A 21248-nucleotide genomic window follows, 5' to 3' on the forward strand; every position below is an offset into this window, starting at 1 on the left:
AGTCCTTTCTTGAGCTCCTTCCTGGCTATCCTACACTTCTCATCAGCCCCTCCTACTTCCTGCTTCTTATATCTAACATATGCTTCCTTTTTCCTCTTGATGAGTTGCCTCACATGTTTCGTCAGCCACGGCTCCCTTTTCATACCATTTTTTTCCTTGCCTCAGTGGGACACACCTATCCTGAACCCAGCTCAAGTGGTCCCTAACCCTCTCCCACATTACTTCTGTGCTTTCCCCTTTGTACATCTGTTTCCAATTTACTCTCGCTAGTTCCTGCCTCATCCCTTCGAAGTTACCCCTTCCCCAGTTTAGCACTTTACCATTTTGTCTGATTTTATCCCTTTCCAACGCTATGCTGAAGCTAAGGGAGTTGTGGTCACTCTCACCAAAATGCTCCCCCACCAAGAGGGTTTTTTTCATAAATCTCTTTTTTCATGGTTAATTACTAAGAGATTGGGAGGGCAAACCCCATTTGTTACTTGAAATATGCGTTTTACATGTTATTAATGTAGTTCCGGTCTCTATGTTATATTATCAATGTTGTTATGTTTATTAATTTGAAATTTAATAAAAAGATTGGAAAAGAAAGAAAATAAGATAAACTCTGCAAATACAAGATTATATTAATAGTCATGCCAAATGCAGAATAATGGATCAATGCAGAACATTAAACATGAAGAAAAGAGCAACAGAGATAATAGAATACACAACAGAGCCGTAGGATCCAATACAATCGATGGATGAATGTGAAACATATAAGTATCTGAGATAACAAGGATAGAGAACAGATCATAGAGCGATAAAGGAAAAAAACGACGTGTGACAGAATTTACTTCAAAGCTTAAGAAAATCTTGCAAACAGAGCTCAACAGTAAAAATATAACAAAGGCAGTTAACATTTTTTCGATACACATTCTTGTATTCTAATGTATTCTTTTAGCATCATATCTTCGTCTGAAACTGATCTGGGAAAATTACAACGAAAAATAAGAACTGAAATGACAACTGATATCCCCACGATCTGAGCAGAGTAGATCTCGACAAATGAGCGTCTAATGCCTGGCTCTGAATTGGAGACCGTTTGCCAGAAACAGCAACGTTCCTAGTGGCAATACAGGAGCAAGTGGTTAGCACAAAAATATCAAAAATACATGACAAAGGATAAACAAACTCAGATAATAAATGCAGAAAATGCCGGGAAAAGACAGTAACAATCTAACACATTACAGGATCCTGTATCAGTTTAACACAATCTGATTACTTACACAGGCTCAATAAAGTGGCAAATATCATCAATCAAAATCTTGCTATGAAATGCAAATTCATAAATGAAGCCACACCTTACTATAAATATAAACCTGATCCAGCTTCAGAGTCAGAATACCACGAATTATGTTGTCACCAACCAGCTATTACCGATTGGAGAATCCCTAATAACCGTCCGAACATAACAACATAGTATAAACAATGAAGAACAATTTGATTAATAGATATAGCCGTTCCAAACAGACGTAACGTACAGAACTTAATAAGTGAAAAATACCTGAAATATACTAGAAAGAAGTAATTGAAACACTTTGGAACATGAACAAAGTGTACATTGTCTCGATAATCAGGTCTACAACCGTTATCACCCCAAAGGCACTGCATAATAGCATTAAACCGTCAGGATTACACAACAATATCTGTGTAAATCTTCAGAACGTCACGATACTAAACACCATTAGAATAGTCCAAAAGTTCGTAGCAATTGAGAAATGAGCATGCTTGGCTATGCCCGTTGCTCAGGTTTTACCAGCTTGTGCTGTGAAAAAAAAATGAATAAAGTGGAGAAAAATGTTAAAAGAAAAATGTTATAAATAATAATGAAGTTTGCAGACGACACAAAGCTTGGTGGTGTTGTAGATAATGTAGAGGATTGTCGAAGATTGCAGAGAGACATTAATAGGATGCAGAAGTGGGCTGAGAAGTGGCAGATGGAGTTCAACCCGGAGAAGTGCGAGGTGTTACACTTTGGAAGGACAAACTTCAAGGCAGAGTACAAAGTAAATGGCAGGATATTTGGTAGTGTGGAGGAGCAGAGGGATTTGGAGGTACATGTCCGCAGATTCCTGAAAGTTGCCTCACAGGTAGATAGGGTAGTTAAGAAAGCTTATGGGGTGTTAGCTTTCACAAGTCGAGGGATAGAGTTTAAGAGATGCGATGTAATGATGCAGCTCTATAAAACTCTGGTTAGGACACACTTGGAGTACTGTGTACAGTTCTGGTCTCCTCACTATAGGAAGGATGTGGAAGCATTGGAAAGGGTACAGAGGAGATTTACCAGGATGCTGCCTGGTTTAGAGAGTATGGATTATGATCAGAGATTAAGGGAGCTAGGGCTTTACTCTTTGGAGAGAAGGAGGATGAGAGGAGACATGATAGAGGTGTACAAGATATTAAGAGGAATAGACAGAGTGGACAGCCAGCGTCTAATCTCCAGGGCACCACTGCTCAGTACAAGAGGACATGGCTTTAAGGTAAGAGGAGGGAAGTTCAAGGGGGATATTAGAGGAAGGTTTTTCACTCAGAGAGTGGTTGGTGCGTGGAATGCACTGCCTGAGTCAGTGGTGGAGGCAGACACACTAGTGAAGTTTAAGAGACTACTAGACAGGAATATGGGGGAATTTAAGGTGGGGGATTATATGTGAGGCAGGGTTTGAGGGTCGACACAACATTGTGGGCCGAAGGACCTGTAATGCACTGAACTATTCTATGTTCTATATACTGATAGATAGACAGACAAGCAAATTTTTAAAAATAAATGAGTAAACAAATAGACCGATTGCTAGACAGATAAATAAATAGACAAATGAGTAAATAAACACACATAGAAGCAAACTGAGAACATGATTTGTAGAGTCCTTGCGAGTCCATAGGTTATGAAATCAGTTCAGTGTTGAAATGGGAGAGATTATCGACACTGGTTCATGAGTCTGATCACTGTAGGGTAATAACTTTTATGAACCTGGAAGTGTGGAACCGAAGGCTCCCGTACTTTGAAGACTCCGACACTAGTTAAATTTCCGGAAAGTCCACATCTTCAAGTTCGTCTTGAATATTTAAGTGAGATCCCTCATAAGTTCTCTTAACACAGCTTTAAATTATTTAGGCACTTGTGAGTGGCCGCAGTTTTCATCTCAGCAGAGAACTCAGTTGTTTTCTTCAGAGCAACCCCGATTCACGTTTTTTCCCTCTTTGTTTAGACAAGGGTCCTAAAGTGTGTCGAACACCCCAGGTATCGTCTCAGCAACACCCCATTGCAGTTGCCATCATACTAAATCTCAATCCCTAGTTTTAGATACACCTGTTTTGGAGAACCAACCAGGACCATGTTTTTCCAAACTATTCTGATCCTTTAGGATCTTGCCACAATACTAATAATATTGGCTGTGATTGGCCTGCAGTTCATTTTAGCTCACTACTTTAAGGGAGATGCTAGACGATAGCAGATCCAGATCCCTTCTCTCGCATGATTTATTGTCAACATGGAACTCGCAATATCACAACCCTGTTCTTCAACCTGTATATTATATTTCTATATAAGGCAGTTTTAATGCATTATTTACGCTTCTTTCGTATAATGTACCAGTGGGTGGAGGGGTGGAGATACGTCTCAACTGAAGGAGGTGTAAGACGTTCCTTCCCTCTGCTAGCCTGCAGGTCACCCTTGGGCAAGTTGTAGCACCTGCGCAGCCTCCTACACCCCGATCTGGTTCAGATGAAGCCACAGGAGCAGGTGGTGGATGGTCGTATGAGGAGCCGGTGCACATCAGAAGATCCGGCGTCTAGGCGCGGCTCGAGTAGCAGCAGTACTCTCAATGGATGCGATTAAATATTCCCGTTTCTGCCTGTTACAGCTAAAAAGCACAACTGCTTCCATGGTCAGTACAGTCGATAAAGATGTCTTAATGTATTTAAACGAACTATCGCTGCTTAAAACCGACAGAAACAACACCGTTTGTGGTCGGAAGGGACCACGTAGTATATCACGGAGGAAGCGTGCGTGTAAAGTGGGTTACAAGCGCGTTTAAGGAAAAGGGGTAGCTTTCTGTCGAATAAAATCGATGATATCAGAGGTAGGGTGCCGAATCAGAGGGACATTAGGACTGCATATGTCCTTTGTTTCACGGAATCCTGGTTAACCCCTTCCGTACCGGATGCAGCAACTGCGATCGACAGGTTTACTTTAGACCGTCAGGATAGATGTATAGAATCTTTCAAGAGCAGCGGTGGAGGAGTATGCCTCATGATCAACTCTTCTTGGTGCACAAATATATCAGTGTTGTCCCAATTCTGCTCACCAAACCTGGAATATCCAGCAGTTAAGTGCCGTCCTTTTAACCTTCTGCGGGAGATTTCCGTGATTATTTTGGTAGCAGTTTACATTCCACATTAGGCCAATATTAATCCCGCTTTAAGTGATCAACACGCACGAAAGTACCCTAACGCCTATCGGTTTCGGAGGTTTTAAACATGCTGGTCTGAAACAATCACGAAGCAATTACCATCAAATCAGTTGCAATACTTGAGGAAACAACACACTGAACCACTGCTACAACACCATCAAGAATGCCTACCGTGCTATTCCACTCCCTCACTTTGGGAAGCCTGATCACCTGGTTGTACTTCTACTCCCCGCTGAAATCTGCAGCACCAGTAGTGAGGACCAAGATTGTATGGCCAAGGGAAGCACAGGAGTGCCTACAGTGATTAAATGCTTTGAGAGGCTGGTCATGACTAGACTGAACTCCTGCCTCAGCAAGGATCTGGACCCATTGCATTTTCCCTATCGCCACAATAAGTCAACGGCATATGCAAACTCAATGGCTCTTCAGTCGGCTTTATACCTCCTGGACAACACAAACACCTAGGTCAGGATGTTGTTCATCAGTATTTCATACAATCATTCCGATAATCCTGATTGAAAAGTTGGAGAACCTGGGCCTCTGTAGCCCCCTTTACAGCTGGATTCTCGAAGACCACAATCTGTGCCAATTAATGATAACATATCCTCCTCGCTGACGATTAACACTGGCGCACCTCAGTGGTGTGTGCTTTGCCCATTGCTCCACTCTCTATACACAGATAACTGTGTGACGAGGCATAGCTGACATACCATCCCCAAATTTGCGGACAATGCACCCATTGCTGGTAGAATCTCAGGTGGCGACTAGAGGGAATGCAGGAGTGAGATATGCCAACTAGTGGAGTGATGCCGCAGCAATAACCTGGCACTCAACGTTGGTAAGACGAAAGAGCTGATTTTGGACTCCAGGAAGGATAAGGCGAAGGAATACACACCAATAGATATCAGAAGTGGAGAGAGTGAGCAGCTTCAAGTTCCTGGGTGTCAAGATCTCTGAGGATCTAATTTGGTTCCAATATATCGATGTACTTATAAAGTAGGCGAGACAGCGGCTATACTTCATTATAGCTTGAAGAGAGTTTTGACATGTCAACAAATACTCTCAAAAACTTCTATAGATGTACTGTGAGAGCATTCCGACAGGCTGCATCACTGTCTGGTATGGTGGGTAGGGTGGGGAAGGCCTCTGCACAGGACCGAAAGAAGCTGCAGAGGTTTGAAAATCTAGTCAGCTCCATCTTGGATACTAGCCTACAAAGTGTCCATGGCATCTTCAGGGAGCGGCGTCTCAGAAAGACAGCTTCCATTATTAAGGACCTCCAGCACCCAGGGCATGCCCTTTTCTCACTGTTACCAAGTAGGAGATACAAAGCCTGAAGGCACACACTCAGTGTTTCAGGTACAGCTTCTTCCCCTCTGCCATCAGATTCCTAAATGGACATGGAGCCCTTCACACACCCACACTCTTTTAATATACAGTATTTCTGTTGCTTTGTAGGGTTTTCAATCTATTCAATATACATTTACTGTAATTTATTCTTCTTGTTATTATTTTTTTTCTTCTATATCAGTGGTCCCTAACCTCCGGGCCACGGACCGATACAGATCCGCGAAGCATGCAGGGGTGCGGTGGTAACTGGCGCGCACCTAGCACATCTGTAAGAAAAAATCCGAAATAAACAAGCTAATTAATTAGGTGCCGCCCGGCACGTAAATGTCGGCACAGATTAGAGGCGATTGCTGATTGCGTCGCCTCTGATCTAGGCCGACATTTACGCTGTCGCTACGTTAATGATTATGATTCTGATACCTCTGAAGACCTGATTATATGACCACTGGCGCCAGATAGACAACCACTGAAGAGTAATTATAACGGTAGGGATCATCCTTTCTGTAAAGACACTGCCTAGAAAGACAATGACAAACCACTTCTGCTAGTGAATGCTGAGACAAAGTACTCATTAAGTTCCTCTGCTAGCTCCCCCTGTTCCATACACACGTTTCCACTGTCACACATGATTAGTCCTATTATCTCACATCTTATCCTGTTGCTCTTCACATACTTGATAGAATGCTTTAGGGTTTTCCTTAATTCTGTCCGCCAAGGCCTTCTCATGGCGCATTCTGGCTCTCCTACTTTCATTCCTAAGCTCCATCCTGCTAGCTTTATGATCTTCCAGATCTCTGTCCTTACCTAGTTTTTTTGAACATTTCGAAAACTTTTCTTTTCTTCTTGACGAGATTTACAACAGCCTTTGTACACCACGGTTCCTGTACTCTACCATCCTTCTCCTGTCTCATTCGAACGTACCTATGCAGAACTCCTCGCAAATATCCCCTGAATATTTGCCACATTTCTTCCGTACATTCCTCTGAAAACATCTAGTTCTAATGTGTGCTTCCAAGTTCCTGCTTGACAGCCTCATATTTCCAGTTACTCTAATTAAACGCTTTCCCAACTAGTCTGTTCCTGTTCCTCTCCAATAATATGTAAATGAAGATAGAATTCTGATCACTATCTCCAAAACGCTCTCACACTGAGAGATCGGACACCTGATCAGGTTCATTTCCCAGTACTAGATCAGGTACAGCCTGTTATCTTGTAGGCTTATCTACATGTTGCGTGAAGAAACCTTCCTGAACGCACCTAACAAACTCCACCGCATCTAAACCTCTTGCTGTATGGAGATACCAATCAGTATTTAGGAAAATGAAATCTCCCACCACGACAACCATGTTATTATCACACCTTTCCAGAATCTGTCTCCCTATCTGTTCCTCGATGTCCCTGTTGTTATTGGGAGGTCTATAAAAACACCCAGTAGTATTGACTCCTTTCTGTTCTTCACCTCCAACCACAAAGACTTCGGAGACAATCACTCCTCCTTATCTGTATCTCCTTATCTCCTCCTTATCTGTAGCCATTGCACTATCTCTGCTCAACAGCGCCTTTCCCTCTCCTCGTTTTCCTCCCTTCCTGTCCTTTCTGAAACAACAAAAGCCTGGCACTCGAAGTAACTATTCCTGCCCCTGAGCCATCCTAGTCTCACATTATAGAGATCTTAAAGCAATCTTAAAGCATGGATCAATACTTAGAGCTATGATGTTGTGGACATTATATAGCTCTAAGTATTGATCCATGCTTTAAGATTTCCGGTTTGTTCATAATACTCCTTGCATTAAAACTGATATATCTCAAATCATCGGTCTGAGTGCGTCCGTTCTCTATCACCTGCCTATGCCCCCTTCCACACTGTCGCCAATATTTCTCCATTTGAGAGGCAATCGCCTCTTCCTCCGTCTCTTCAGTCCAGTTCCCAACCCCCAGCAATCCTAATTTAAGCTCACCCCAATAGCCTCAGCAAACCTCCTCGCCAGGATATTGGTCCCCCTGTGATTTAAGTGTAACCCGTCCTTTTTCTACAGGTCTCACCTGCCCTAAAAAAGGATCCAATGATCCAGAAATCTGAATCCCTGTCCTCAGCTTACTCACGCACAACATTCAGTGGAGTTTACAGAGAATTGAGCGAAAATGCAGGCTCACTTTTAACATTTAAGAAAAACGGACACGTCCATGGATGAGAGGTATATAGAGGGAGATAGTCTAGGTGCAGGAAAGGCCTGTTTCAGTGCTGTACTGTTCTATGATTCTAAAAACAAAATGCATCCAGTGAGCGGCAGTTCTACGGGTGAAACGCCTCATTAATGAGTCGGATCAGAGGACCATGGCCAGATTGGTTCTGGCTGATAGGAAGTCGACAGTAAAACAAATAACTACGCTTTAAAACAAGGCGTGCAGAAGAGGTTCTCCAAACGCATGACACGTTCAAGTGGATGGGCTAGAGCAGCGGAAGACCACGAACAGACACCCAGTGGCCACTTCATTACGTACAGGGGGCGTAGCTAATAAAATGGCCGCTGGGTCTAATCGGTCGGCGCAGTTCCACGTGTTTGGACAAACTCAGCTTTCGGTGGGGTTTGTAGGCTACGGATAGTTCAACAACAGACCACATGTATTTCAGGTACATTTCAGAAACTACGAAGGTGCATAAACACTTATTTGCACACTGTACTAAATTATAGTGAGAATCGTCTTTATTTGAACAATTTTCCGTTCAATGTAAAGAGATATTTCAATCCATTTTTCACCTCATCCCGGAATTTCCTCTGTGACAGGGTATAGATGCACGTGTTGGTGCAGGTACTGATAAACTGGAACATGAACCCGAATTGTTGCAAAATATACACCGGGTTACTCACAGATCGGTCCGTGTAAAAATAATTCTGCGTTTGCCAGTTCATTGAAGAGATTACATAAGGCATCCATAATAAAATAAAGTTTGCTGATAGAGCGAACAATAGTATCATTGACTTTCTCCGGTTCTCCACCTCTGGGTCCTTCTGCTTCTCGTTGCTGCTGCGGAGGCCTTGGCGAACCCGGTTTGCTGCTATGATGTGCCGGACTGTCAAGCCGTTGAACAGAAGAATTAAACCAATTGGTAACAGAGGTGTTATGATACTGTCGAGAAGTTCGTACGATTTCCAGACGGTCGCCGTAGAGTATTCCTGTTTAAAGATGCAACGCCACGGCACATGGTTAATTATGACATAGGGCTCTATCGCGAAGTAAAACGGGACACACCTCGCACAGCTCACTGTGCTGACCACAACGATGATCACCGTCGCCGTCCTTTCGCTGCAGTACCTTTTCTGCAGCTTCTGACAACAAATTGCGATACAGCGGTCAAAAGTGAAAGCCACCGTGAGCCAGACGGAGCAGTCCATGGTGGCGACCCTCAGGACAAGTGCCACGGAGCAAATCGGGGTAATGAGCAGCGTTGTGGAGTAAACGTAGATGTTATTTATCTGCTCCACTCCGGCGGCAATGATCACCACCGTTAGGTCTGCCCCTGCCATCCCCACCAGGTAACGGGTGATGCACTTGGAGAGACCACATTTCCCGCGAGAGAGGATCACAATCGCCATTAAGTTAACTGCAAGGAAAGAACGAAACAACATGTTAGCTGCAATCATGCTCAAAGCGAATCATTTTTACAAATTGTTTTTTGTTTATGTACCATGTAAATGTGAGCGATCATGGCCTCCGTGGTTCCTGGCAAATGTTCCAATGGGAGCTGTTTGTCATTGCTTTCTTCTGGGAAATGTCTGTAATAGACGCGTGACTCCATCCATTATCAATATTCCTCGGAGGTTGACAGTCTGGTGTCAGTGGTCGCTTACCCAGGATTTGTGATATACACCAGCCGCTCGTACCACCATTCACCACCTGCTTCCGTGCCGTCACCCTGATCGAGGCGGGAAGAGAGCTACGCAGGTGCTACACGTTGCCTCAGGGTGGTTTGTAGGCTAGCGGAGGGAAGGAGCGCCTTACATCCCCTTTGCTAGACACGTACTACATCTCCAACCCGCCACCCAACGACACGGCAGATTATGGTGATGCTGCTCAGTAAACATGCCCTTTAGCCTGCCGAGACGGCCTCCTCGCGGAATCCAGGTAATAATACTCCCAAGGACATGCCGGTTTGTCTCTGCTGCGGCCTCATAAAGCAGTCCATCCTAACATTTGAAGTCGCCACCTGAACCATGCTGTCTAATTGTGAAGGTTCCGCAATGTGAGAGAACCTGTGAAAGATTGTTTGTAAATATTGTCCATAATCAAAGGATCCACGCAACACTTGGCCCATTCATTAAATAACGTTAATTAGATGACAAGTAGGTAAAAGCTTTTCAATGTTAAAATCTGGCTGGAATTTAAAAAATAAAATGAAGTTATTCTATGTAATAGGACAGCAATGCGCGTGTACGCGCCCGCGCGCGCGCACACACACACACAATGGAAATGTTTCAGCGTTCACTTTTAAGAGAGAAGCAGTGTGTCTGCATTAATGCAGCAAACGGTTAATACGTATCAACATCCTCTGATCACTGTGTAATAAATCGTACTCCTCAATAGACATTATAAAATAATTTTAATGTAACATATTAAACTTCTGAGAAGAGACAGTGCACAGGATATTTGCATAACAAGTTTCTGAAGGTCATTGTCTCTTAAGTACTGGCAACAATGCCGACATTCACGCGAACCTAATCAATACACTTGATTCGAAGAAAAAGCATTGTACATCAAATAGGTGAGCAAATCGTGAAAGGTTGCTAACGGCTTGAACCCGAGAGGTCGTAAAAAAGAAATACTAATCGCGTGAAGAATCATCTGCGTTGTGTATCGCAGCAGAATTTCAATAGTGCACGCGGTGCAGCAGGAAGATAGAACGGGAGAAATACCGCTAGGCTCCACTTTCTTACCCGAGACACCAACCACTACCAGCACAGGATAGAAAACCCTAGCCGTCAAGTAAATTGCTGGATATCCCATTGTCGATGTGAAGCATGCAGCAGTTGCTCAGAAAGTTTCAGCTACCCATGTTTGTCGGCGATTGGTCTGCTGAGCTCTTATAGAAAAGAGGAAATTCCACCGAGACAATTAGTGTGACTACCATCTTAGTCACATCAGTAACAGTCCACTAAACAAACATACTGTAATCTATTTTTATGCATTGTGTCTCTGTGTGCAATAAAGATCTCTCCGCATGGAATATTATAAAATATATTGTTGATGTTATTAATTAAACTCTACAGAAGTAAATGGTGCATATGGCCTTTGTGTGACAAGTCTCTAGTTGCTTAAACTAAATGTAGGCTAATATTTAAAACACGGCAAAGAATTAACAAGAAAACTATGGAAAGTAGTTAGTTTCGTACTTCAAATGAAGAAACTGCATTCTTGGAGGGTAGGGCATTTATTAGTATTATACAACGCGAAACAATAGTCACAAACGGGTGGAATTTCACAGGATAAAACTTCAGTCTATTTACCGATCCTTAAGTCCATCAATGCCTTCGTACAGTTACTAGAATCTTCCGTATTGAATACAGGGAGACTGTTTCACGAAAAAGAAAATAGCTGGGGTTTACAGGAAGGCTGGAGGGTTGAGGAGTGGAGATGTTTTCAGCATCGAAGTCGGTCGTGCCAAACAGATGCGTCCTGAAGAACATAGCACCTGAACTGGAAACCACCCCTCGTCAGGTTTAGGGACTATTATTACCCCTTAGCTATTAGGCTCCTGAACCGGAGTGGAAAACTTCATTCACTCTAGCATGAACACATTCCACAACCAATGGACTCACTTGCAAGGACTCTACAACTCCCGCGGGGCGGTACCGCAGCGTTCGCCCAACGATCTACAGTGCAGAAGACCCGGGTTCAATTTTCATCGTTGCCTGTAAGCAGTTTGTATACATTCTCCCCGTGACCGCTCGGGTTTCCTCGGGTGCTCCGGTTTCCTCCTGCAGTCCGAAGATGTACCGCTGGGTAGTCATTGTGAATTATCCCGTGAAGAGGCTAGGGTGAAAGTGGGGGAATTGCTGGGCGGCGTGTCTCGACGTACCGGAAGGGCATGCTTCACGGTGTATCTCTAAATAAATAAATAAAATGTTAAAGATCATGTTCTCGATATTTGTTATTTATTCATTATTATTTTGTTCTCCCGTTGTTGTAAGTTGCACAATCTGTTGTCTTTCGCACATTGGTCATTCGCCAGTCCTTGTTCTTCTGCGGGTTCCCATTGTTTCTTTCGCTGTGATATATTTAGAGATACAGCGTGGAACAGGTCCTTCCGACGAATGAGCCGCGGGCCCAGCAACCCGCCCATTTCACACCAGCCTCATCACAGGACAATATACAATTTACAGAGAGACTAATGGAAAGTTAAACCAAGGCTGGCCTTGTACAATGAAGCTTGGGTGAGAGGGGAGCATCTAAATTAAACCAGACGGTTTAATCTTTTCTCTTTCGCTGGAGGGCGCCACAGAGGCAAAGGTAAGCCCAGCAGAGAAACAGGCCCTTCGGCTCATCTACTCCGTGCCGAGCCATTTAAACTACCTACCCCCATCGATTGGCACCGGGACCACAGCCCTCCGTAGTTCTACCGTCTATGTACCTATCCAACCTTCTCTTCAACCTTGAAATTGAGCTCGCATGCAACACTTGTGCTGGTAGTTCGTTCCGCACTCTGACCACCCTCTGAATGATGTCGTTTCCCCTCATGATCCCCTTAAAATTCTCACCTGTCACCCTGAACCCATGACCTCTAGTTATAGCCCGACCCCACCTCAGTGGAAAAGGTGTGTGTGTGTGTGTGTGTGTGTGTGTGTGTGTGTGTGTGTGTGTGTGTGTGTGTGTGAGTGTGTGTGTGTGTGTGAGTGTGAGTGTGTGTGTGTGTGTGTGTGAGTGTGAGTGTGAGTGTGTGTGTGAGTGTGTGTGTGTGTGAGTGTGAGTGTGTGTGTGTGAGTGTGAGTGTGTGTGCGTGAGTGTGTGTGTGTGTGTGTGTGTGAGTGTGAGTGTGTGTGTGTGTGTGTGTGTGTGTGTGTGTGTGTGTGTGTGTGTGTGTGCGCGCGTGTGGTCACTTTAAGGAATTCAAGGTAACATCACCTCAGCCACTGCAAATGTTTATTTATTCATTCATTTAGGGATACAGCGCGGAGTATGCCCTCTCGGCCCTTCGAGCAGCACCACGTCAGCAATCCCGGAAAACCCCGATTTATCCCGAACTTAATCACGGGACCAGTTAAAACGTCCAATTAATCTACCCGGTACATCTTAGGGCTGTGGGAAGATTTCCGCACATTTCACACGGAGGACATGCAGACTCGTCACTGAGGATTCCTCGGACTCCACCGCTCCGAGATGTAATAGTGTCACGCCAACTACTACGCCACCAGGGCGCCCACTGACCACCGTAAGATGGACGAACACATGATATCTAGCCTGTATCAATGGTCAGTTAGAAAAATTACAGGAGATTCTGAGAGACAGGATATATTCGCACTTCGAAACAGTGCGACTAACATAGGATCTTCAGTGTCGCTTTGTGCGTGAATAGGACTGTCTGGCAAAATTCATATTTTTTTAGGGGGTAAGGTGGTGCGGGTGGCGTAAGAAGAATTCCTAACTCTTCACCAAGGATTGTCAACGTGCTGTGGTGGAGAGGCCTGTGAGTTCCTGAGATCCCGAGAACGAGGCCGCCTGGTGCTTAGCTCCTGCTAGAGACCCCATATGGGGGAGGTTCCAGACACAGAGCGATCCAACCTGGACCGTAAAAGTGGAGCTGGCGGAAGATGATGACTCATCTTAACGGCCGTGAAGGCGGAGGACGGGTACAGCAGTGAAGAGTCACCAGCTGTCAGTCCGCACTACTGGATCCTGACCCTGACTGTCAAGGATCGCGTGTTGTCTGCTCAAAACATCACAACATCAGCCTCTCCACAAGACTGTGATTTCAAGTTTGTAGCTCTGAGAAATTTCAAACTGGTTCAATTAAGACGTTCAATGATATGTTGAAGCAAGTGCTTAGAAACGAAGAATTTGAAGAACTGTCTGATCTAGATGACATTGATGGGACATTCCAAGCCTCCCTTGCTGACTGTGAACTTAGACTGAGTCTAATGCATGCACAAAAATGTAAATCCAGATAAATTTTGATGGCCTAATGAGGATTAAGACGTATCTTTCATGTGGATGCAGAATTGATGTGGACAGTGTTTATAGACAATGGATTTGTAATGAAGACGGACGAGAGAAAAGTTTACGAAACTTGAGTGGATTTCTTTGTTGTACTGTATTTCATTCCAAATACTCACTGCCCGTTACGCTGCTGAAATGTACAATATTTCATAATACTCTTAAATTAACAAGTAGGGGGAAAGTATGTGAGTTTTCATTCTAAGTAATCATAGAATCGATATAAACACGAGGAAATCTGCAGATGCTGGAAATTCAAACAACTCACACAAAATGCTGGTGGAACACAGCAGGCCAGGCAGCATCTATAAGGAGAAGCACTGTCGATGTTTCGGGCCGAGACCCTTCGTCAGGATTAACTGAAGGGAAAGATAGAAAGAGATTTGAAAGTAGTGGGTGGAGGGGGAAATGCGAAATAATAGGAGAAGACCGGAGGGATGGGATGAAGCTAAGAGCTGGAAAGGTGATTGGCGAAAGGGATACAGAGCTGGAGAAGGGAAAGGATCATGGGAGAAAGAAAGTTGGGGGAGGGGGGGAGCACCTGCCTGCCTTTTTTTTTTGGCTTTGTAGAACAGTCCATGTTCCAAGTATATACGGGTATCCGTCCCCCTCTTTTCCTTCGCTACATCGACGACTGCATTGGCGCTGCCTCCTGCACGCATGCTGAGCTCGTCGACTTCATTAACTTTGCCTCCAACTTTCACCCTGCCCTCAAATTTACCTGGTCCATTTCCGACACCTCCCTCCCCTTTCTTGATCTTTCTGTCTCCATCTCTGGAGACGGCTAATCTACTGATATCTACTATAACCCTACAGACTCTCACAGCTACCTGGACTATTCCTCTTCCCACCCTGTATCTTGCAAAAATGCTATCCGCTTCTCACAATTCCTCCATCTCCACCGCATCTGCTCTCAGGATGAGGCTTTTCATTGCAGGACGAAGGAGATGTCTTCCTTTTTTTAATCAAAGGGGCTTCCCTGCTTCCACCATCAACTCTGCTCTCAAACGCATCTCCTATTTCCCGCACATCTGCCTTCACCCCATCCGCCCGCCACTCCACTCGGGATAGGTTCCCCTTGTCCTCACCTACCACCCCACCAGTCTCCAGGTCCCACGTATAATTCTCCGTAACTTCCGCCACCTCCAACGGGATCCCACTACCAAGCACATCTTTCCCTCCTCCCACTCTTTCTGCTTTCCACAGGGATCGCTCCCTACGCGACTCCCTTTTCCACTCGTCCCCGCCCCCCCCCCCCCCCCCCACCATCCCTTCCCACCGATCTCCCTCCTGGCACTTATCCTTGCAAGCGGAACAAGTGCTACACCTGCCCTTACACTTCCTCCCTCACCACCATTCAGGGCCCCAGACAGTCCTTCCAGGTGAGGCGACACCGGGCTAACTGATTTTTGAAGTGATCTTATTAGGTATATATGAGAGCAAGAACCTTACGCTTGTTCGAGACTCGTGGAAAGAGATGGGGATAGAGAAGAGGAACATCAAGGGAAAAGGGGAGAGAGGAAGGGAATGGTGGGGTAGGGAGAGAGGGGGAGAGAGAGAGACTGGAGAAGCTGCCTGCAGTTCCTCTGAGAGCATGTTGTATGCAGTGAATTAGTGACTGGTTTGTAGGAATAATTTTGTGTTAATAATTATTGAACATTTCCTTCTTTCTACACTTTATTATCTACGTAACTCTAATAAAGTAATTTCTTACCATCTTTAACACGTGCATAGAGCCTTCTTGTTTGCGAGCACCTCTGCGGAATCAGACAAGAACAGGGCTTGGCTTGTCAGCATGAACGATGCGACTCAAATGTCGCCATGCTTCCGGCTCCACTACAGCACTGCCCACAAGTTACCATCCCTAGCCCTTTGGTAGGAGAGAACGCATGCAGTACCTCGCAGACAGCGGCTGGAACTGAAGGCCTAATTTGCAGGTGGCTCTCTACAACGTTGCCATATCGTGCCGCCGCCGTTTCCCATCGGAAAACCGATTTCCCTGTGGGGCCTGACGGTAGATGCACCTGTGCAAACTTTCCGCGTTTGAATTAAGAGCGGTTGATATTTTCCATCATCACTCACATCCACCAGAGGGTGCATAGCACATTTCCGAGTCTCGTCAACGAACACTAACGGGAATAGAACTTATCAGCTCTCGCCCTTCTCACTGAAGCGCGATACTCGCGATAGCAGACACTTTGAGCGCAGTAGCATTCTGAGCTGATCTATCTCATCTGTCAGGTCCTTTCCAAGGCAATAGCCATACGGCAGTTTGTGTAATTTGAGCAGGTTTTGACACGTTATTTGAGAAAGGATTTGCTGGCATTCGAGAGAGTCCAGAAGACATAGAAACATAGAAAACCTACAGCACAATACAAGCCCTTTGGCCCACAAAGTTGTGCCGAACATGTCCCTACCTCAGAAATTACTATGCTTACCTATAGCCCTCTATTTTACTAAGCTCCATGTACCTATCTAAAAGCCTCTTGAAAGACCCTGTCGTATCCGCTTCCACCACCGTTGCTGTAAGCCCATTCCACGCACTCACCACTCTCTGAGTAAAAAAAACTTACCCGTAAAATCTCCTCTGTACCAACTCCCCAGCACCTTAAACCTGTGTCCTCTTGTGGCAACCATTTAACCCTGGGAAAAAGCCTCTGACTATCCACACGATCAATGCCTTTCATCATCTTGTACACCTCTATCAGGCTACCTCTCATCCTCCATCGCGCCAAGGAGAAAAGGCCGAGTTCACTCAACCTATTGTCACGAGGAATGCTCCCCAATCCAGGCAACATCCTTGTAAGTCTCCTTTACGTCCTTTCTATGGCTTCCACATCCTTCATGTAGTGTGGCGACCAGAAGTGAGCACAGTACTCCAAGTGGGGTCTGACCAGGGACCTATATAGCTTCAACATTACCTTTCGGCTACTAAATTCAATTCCACAACTGATGAAGGCGAATACACCGTACGCCTTGTTAACTACAGAGTCAACCTGCACATCTGCTTTGAACGTCCTATGGACTCGGTTCCCAAGATCCCCTTGATCGTCCACACTGCCAAAAGTCTTAACATTAATACTGTATTCTGCCTACCAAAATGAACCACTTCACGCTTATCTGGGCTGAACGTCATCGGCCACTTCTCAGCCGAGTTTTGCATCCTATTAATGTCCCGTTGTAATCTCGAACAGCCCTCCACACTATCCACAAAAACTTCAACCTTTGTGTCATCAGCAAACTTACAAACCCATCCCTCCACTTCCTCATGCAGATCATTTATAAAATTCCCGAAGAGAAAAGGTCCCAGGACAGATCCCTGAGGCACACCACTGGTCACCTCCGTGCAGAATATGACCCATCTACAACCGTTCTTTGCCTTCTGTGGGTGTGTTGCCTTTAAGGCATTTGTTTAGTTTATTATATTTTCGCTTTAGTAATTCGTTTGTAATCGTTTTCTAGTTAAAGTTAAGGTTGTTTAAAATAAATTCGTTGTATGTGATATATCGCGGCATGCGATGACGTCACACCCGGTTTTGCCGTGTCTTGTGGGAAAATACCGGTTTGGAGAAAGGAAGGAGGGGGCTTATGTGTGCAGGATCAGCGCGAGAAAAGTTTTCTTTCTACGCACCAGAAACATCAGAGAAGCAACGCCGTAAGTTCATGAGATAATCGATATGTTGAAGTAAAAATGTTAACGCTGATTCTGTTAAAAGTAATGACGGTTGATAAAGTTTATGTTCTCTGTTATTTAAAGACTTGCGGATAGTTTGTGTTGATGCATTTAAAGCGTAGGTAGATTCTGACTGGATGTTGCACTTTAATGTAATATAGTTATTGTAGTTTTACTTTTGCAAATATTTATGATGTAAATGTGATGCCAAGAAGGAAACAAATACTGTATATATTTTGTATTGTTTTATCAACCGTTTTCACCATACGTTAATGTGGAAGAGTGAACAGTAAACGGTTAATCTTACTGGGACCGCCCCATTGACTGGTTTATGCTTGGTGTTTACTTCAGAGTTTTTTTTTAACACCTGTGCGAGAACACTACAGTCGGTAAGCCAGTTCTGGATCCACAAAGCAATGTCCCCTTGGATCCCATGCCTCCTTACTTTCTTAATAAACCTTGCATGGGGTAGCTTATCAAATGCGTTGCTGAAATCCATATACACTACATGTACTGCTCTTCCTTCATCAATGTGTTTAGTCAGATCCTCAAAAAATTCAATCATGCTGTAAGGCACGACTTGCCCTTGACGAAGCCACGCTGACTATTCTTAATCATATTATACCTCTCAGGATCTTCTCCATCAACTTACCAACCACTGAGGTAAGACTCAGTGGTTTATAATATCCGCGGCTATCTCTACTCCTTTTCTTGAATGAAGGAACAACATCCGCAACCCTCCAATCAACCGGAACCTCTCCCATCGCCGGAGACTCAGAAATGTCCTGCCTCGCCTCCCACAGTGGCCTGGGGTACATTTCATCCGATGTTTTTCAAAACCTCCAGCACACCCTCCTTCTTAATATCTACATGCTCAAGCTTTTCAGTCTGCTACGTCATCTCTTCAATCACCAATATCCTTTTCCACAGTGAATACGGAAATAAAGTATTCATTAAATACATCTGCTATTTCCTCCGGTTCCAATCACACTTACCCATTGGATGGGTCCAGTTCTTTCACATCTTATCCTCTTGCTCTTCACGTACTTGTAGAATGCCTTTGGGTTTTCCTTAATGTTGCCCGCCAAGACCTTCTCATGGCCCCTTCTGGCTCTCCTAAATTTCTTCTTAAGCTCCTTCCCAGTAGCCTTATAATCTTCTAGAACTCTAACATTTCCTAGCTCTCTGAACCTTTTGTAAGCTTTTCTTTTCTTCTTGACTAGATTTAAAACAGCCTTTGTACAGCACGGTTCCTGTATCCTTCCATAACTTCCCTGTCTCATTGGAACCTACCTCTAGAGAACTCTACACAAATATCCCCTGCATATTTGCCACATTCCTTCCGTACTTTTCCCTGAGAATATCTGTTCCCAATTTAAGCCTCCAATTTCCTGCCTGATAGCTACATAATTCCCCTTACTCCAATTAATTGTTTTTCTAACTTGTCTGTTCCTATCTCTCTCCAATGCTATGGTAAAGGAGATAGAATTATGATCACTATCTCCAAAATGCTCTCCCACTGCGAGATCTGACAACTTACAAGGTTAATATCCCAATACCAAATCAGGTGCAGCCTCACCTCTTATAGGGTTATCTACATATTGTGTCGAGAAACCTTCTTGAACAAACTTAACAAACGCCACCCCATCTAAACCCCTTGCTCTAGGAAGATGCCAATCGACATTTGCGATATTAAAATCTCTCATCTCGATAACGTTGCTATTATTACATCTTTCTAGGATCTATTTCCCTATCTGCTCCTCGATATCCCTGTTACTATTGAGCGGCCTCTAAAAACACGCAGTAAAGTTATTGACCCCTTCCTGTTCCTAACCTCCACCCACAGAGACTCAGTAGTCAATCCCTCCATGGCGCCCTCCTTTTCTGCAGCTGTGATACTATCTCTGATCAGCAGTGCCACGCCCCCACCTCTTTTGCCTCCCCCCAGGTCCGTTCTGAAACATCTAAAACTCGGCACTTGAAGTAACCAATCTTGTCCCTGAGCCATCCAAGTCTCTGTAATGGCCACACATCGTATCTCCAAGTACTGCTCCACGTTCTGAGCTCATCCGCTTTGTTCACAAAACTCTTTGCATTAAAATAGACACATCTTAAGCCTTAGGTCTGAGCTCGTCCCTTGTGTAAGAACTGCCTATCCTCCCTCTCGCACTGTCTACAAGCTTTATCCATTTGTGAGATAACCTCCTCTTCCCCAGTTTCTTCAATTCGGTTCCCACTCTCCAACAATTCTAGTTTAAACTCTCCTTAGTGGCCTCCTCAGCGCTCCTTTCCGCCAGGATATTGGTCCCCCTGAGTTTCAAGTGCAACCCGGCCTGTTGGTACAGGTCACTCCTGGCCCAAAAGATGTCCCAGTGATCCAGAAGTCTGAATCCCTGCCCCCTCCTCCAATCCCTCAGCCATGCATTTCTCCTCCACCTCATTCTATTCCTATTCTCACTGTTCCGTGGGACGGACAGTAATCCCGAGATTAATGCCTTTGCAGTCCTGCTTCTCAACTTCCTTCCTCACTCCTTGTAGTCTTTTTTTCAGGACCACTTCCTTTTTCCTACCCATGTCATTGGTACGAATATGTACTACGACCTCTTGCTGTTCTCCTTCCCTCTGCACGATATCTTGGACGCGATCTAAGACACTCCGGACCCTGGCAGCTGGGAGGCAAACTACCATCCGAGTATCTTTCCTGCGTCCACAGAATCGCCTCTGAGACCCCGTAACTATAGAGTCCCCTATGACTACTGTCTTCCTCTTCCCTTTCCTACCCTTCTGAGCCACAGGGCCAGACTCTGTGCCAGAGGCACGGCCACTGCCACTTGTCCCAGGTAGGCTGTTCCCCCCCCCCCAACAGTACTCAAACAGGAGTACTTGCTGTCAAGGGGTACAACCACAGGGGTGCTCTCTAGTACCTGACTCTTCCCCTTCCCCCACCTGACTGTGACGCACGTTCACGCGAATGAACCCGGGATTGGCAGGAGCGTTTGATGTCTCTGGGTCTATACTCGCAGAAGTTTACAAGAATGAGGGAGGATCTCACTGAAACCCACCGAATATCGAAAGGTCTGTATAACAGAGAATTTGCTACAGCTGGGGAGTCTAGCACCAGGAAGCACAGCCTCAGAACTGAGGGATGTCCATGTAAAACGAGGAAAACTTTCTTCAGCCAGGGCGTGTTGAATTTGAGGAATTCTTTGCCACTGATGGCTGTGGAGGCTGAGGGAAAGGGTATACTTACGGCAGGTTTATAGATTAAAGCAGTTAGAGAGAAAACAGGAGAATGAGTTGAGAGGGATAATAAATCAGCCATGATAGTATAGCCAAGAGACTCGATGGGCCGAGTAGCCTATTTCTTCTCCTAGGTCTTATGGTCCAATGCTCGTATGGGTTCTCAGAATATCGTAGGAGATATTGTGAGGGAGATGACAGCATTCTGCAGTTGGAAGGCGTTTATGATACCGAGATCACTCCATCCTGCCCAACTCGCACATCGAACACCATTGCAGATTGGGCAGCTTTTTGATTTTCACCACTTGTGTTCCAGCTTACCCGCCATA

Source organism: Hemitrygon akajei, chromosome 24, assembly GCF_048418815.1.
Source record: "Hemitrygon akajei chromosome 24, sHemAka1.3, whole genome shotgun sequence".
Lineage (NCBI taxonomy): Eukaryota > Metazoa > Chordata > Chondrichthyes > Myliobatiformes > Dasyatidae > Hemitrygon > Hemitrygon akajei.